The following is a 3425-nucleotide window of genomic DNA, read 5'->3' on the forward strand; positions in this document are numbered from 1 at the left end:
GTTTGTTGACGGTGTAGTGGCTGCTGCTTTATGTCCCGGGGCCCCTCATGCCTGCGTTACCTTCTGGCTCTCCCCTTTTAGTTACGCTGTCATAGTTAGTTGCCGGAGTCCCTGCTTGTACTCAGTGCAATATGTACAGTATACTGTTCCTACTTATTCAGGTGACATTGGGCATACCTAACAACCTGTGTTTTTCTCTCTCTCTCCCCCCAAATCTGTCCCTCTGAGTTACATGTCGGTCCTGGGATTGAGATGCTGAACCTCTTCTGCTCCTCGGACCTGCCTGATCCATCCTGGTGCCCTGTGTCTGGTTGGAGTCTCATTGCATCACTCCTGTGGAGGACGGCCCCATGAGGACAGTTGAAAGTCACACCTGGAGGACGCTCTGGACTCTTACAGTAATGCTTTTATGGCTGAGGACTACAGTTGACTTGCTAACTTTAGGACTGCAGTTGTCATGAACAGTTTTGCACTCAAGTTTCCATCAATGAAGAGTTTATAACATCAACGAAACTGACTTCATGTTAAAGCTGTTAATGTTATAGTCATGTTGTCTGTTGTTGCCCAAATGAGGATGGGTTCCCTTTTGAGTCTGGTTCCTCTCGAGGTTTCTTCCTCATGTCGTCTGAGGGAGTTTTTCCTTGCCACCGTCGCCACAGGCTTCATCATTGGGGATAGATTAGGGATAAAATTAGCTCGTGTTTTAAGTCGTTCAAATTCTGTAAAGCTGCTTTGCAACAATGTCTATTGTTAAAAGCGCTGTACAAATAAACTTTGGATCTGGCAGCTCCAACATACCCTCGTGCTGGATTTGTTTTCTCAGACTGCTGTCAACCTGATGTTCAACTCTTACAGAAATATAGATTTATTCATTATGTGAAGCTTACAGTGGTGCTTGAAAGTTTGTGAACCCTTTAGAATTTTCTATATTTCTGCATAAATATGACCGAAAACATCATCAGATTTTCATACAAGTCCTAAAAGTAGATAAAGAGAACCCAGTTAAACAAATGAGACAAAAATATTATACTTGGTCATTTATTTATTGAGGAAAATGATCCAATATTACATATCTGTCAGTGGCAAAAGTATGTGAACCTTTGCTTTCAGTGTCTGGTGTGACCCTCTTGTGCAGCAACAACTGCAACTAAACGTTTGCGGTAACTGTTGATCAGTCCTGCACACCGGCTTGGAGGAATTTTAGCCCGTTCCTCCGTACAGAACAGCTTCAACTCTGGGATGTTGGTGGGTTTCCTCACATGAACTGCTCGCTTCAGGTCCTTCCACAACATTTCCATTGGATTAAGGTCAGGACTTTGACTTGGCCATTCCAAAACATTCACTTTATTCTTCTTTAACCATTCTTTGGTAGAACGACTTGTGTGCTTAGGGTCGTTGTCTTGCTGCATGACTCACCTTCTCTTGAGATTCAGTTCATGGACAGATGTCCTGACATTTTCCTTTAGAATTCGCTGGTATAATTCAGAATTCATTGTTCCATCAATGATGGCAAGCCGTCCTGGCTCAGATGCAGCAAAACAGGCCCAAACCATGATACTACCACCACCATGTTTCACAGATGGGATAAGGTTCTTATGCTGGAATGCAGTGTTTTCCTTTCTCCAAACATAATGCTTCTCATTTAAAACAAAAAGTTCTATTTTGGTCTCATCCATCCACTAAATATTTTTCTAATAGCCTTCTGGCTTGTCCACATGATCTTTAGCAAACTGCAGATGAGCAGCAATGTTCTTTTGGAGAGCAGTGGCTTTCTCCTTGCAACCCTGCCATGCACACCATTGTTGTTCAGTGTTCTCCTGATGGTGGACTCATGAACATTAACATTAGCCAATGTGTGAGAGGCCTTCAGTTGCTTAGAAGTTACCCTGGGGTCCTTTGTGACCTTGCCGACTATTACACACCTTGCTCTTGGAGTGATCTTTGTTGGTCGACCACTCCTGGGGAGGGTAACAGTGGTCTTTAATCTCCTCCAATTGTACACAATCTGTCTGACTGTGGATTGGTGGAGTCCAAACTCTTTAGAGATGGTTTTATAACCTTTTCCAGCCTGATGAGCATCAACAACGCTTTTTCTGAGGTCCTCAGAAATCTCCTTTGTTCGTGCCATGATACACTTCCACAAACGTGTGGTGAAGATCAGACTTTGATAGATCCCTGTTCTTTAAATAAAACAGGGTGCCCACTCACACCTGATTGTCATCCCATTGATTGAAAACACCTGACTCTAATTTCACCTTCAAATTAACTGCTAATCCTAGAGGTTCACATACTTTTGCCACTCACAGATACGTAATATTGGATCATTTTCCTCAATAAATAAATGACCAAGTATAATATTTTTGTCTCATTTGTTTAACTGGGTTCTCTTTATCTACTTTTAGGACTTGTGTGAAAATCTGATGATGTTTTCGGTCATATTTATGCAGAAATATAGAAAATTCTAAAGGGTTCACAAACTTTCAAGCACCACTGTAAAACATGGTCACTGGGTGTTGATGCCCAGCATTATGAACACGCTCTTAATTCGCACTTATGTACTAATTATTATTCATGGTTCTAGATCTCATTGGGGAAGTTATTAACATGGTGCATGTCATTTTTCAAAACCCTGAAAGCTTTATTGAAAATATGCCTAGTGAACACATCTCCTACACAACAATACAAAACAGTATAGTCACATGTGAAATAACAGAGTTAACACGTAATCATTTCCCCAAATCTCTCTCTCTCACACACACACACATACACACTGTTCACCGCAGTGTAAGGCCTTATGAGGAGCCAAACAGGTCATAGGAGAAGGTACATAAAGCTCAGCTGGGACTCAGATGATGGAGAGACACCACCACCACCACCTTCTTCTTTCAGGATTTACAACTGGAAGGTTTTTCTGTTTTATTCTTTCCTCATCGTGTTAAGAATCCAAACTTCAGCACAGACGGATGGCTGATGGTACATATGACGTCCCCACAGGACCTGGAAGCGTGCAGCTGCTGCACATCTAAACAGCTTCGTCTGCCATTTTGTGTGATTTATAAAAAAGTTTAATGCAGAAATGCATTCAGGGTGTGTTATGATATTCACACAGCTCTTAGACCAATGACTAGTGGTAAAAAAATAAAAATAAATTAAATAAAAAGTTACTAGTGGGTGGGGCCAAATGTAAGATGGGTGGGGTTTAGAGTAGCAGCATGGACACGTCCCTACTCCATTAGAGGTCTTCAATCAATCACTCATCAATGGTGCAACCAAGAAAATGGCACTTATACACAGAGTCTCCCTGTAAGAATGGGCGTGGCTTAAACAATCAAAGCAAGGCGAAAATACCTCTTAAATCCCATTGGGGGGAAAAAAAAAAAAACATCAAACCCACATCTCTCCTTCTGTACAGGCTGTAAAACTGG

The sequence above is a fragment of the Neoarius graeffei genome, chromosome 2 (genome assembly GCF_027579695.1).
Source record: "Neoarius graeffei isolate fNeoGra1 chromosome 2, fNeoGra1.pri, whole genome shotgun sequence".
NCBI lineage: Eukaryota > Metazoa > Chordata > Actinopteri > Siluriformes > Ariidae > Neoarius > Neoarius graeffei.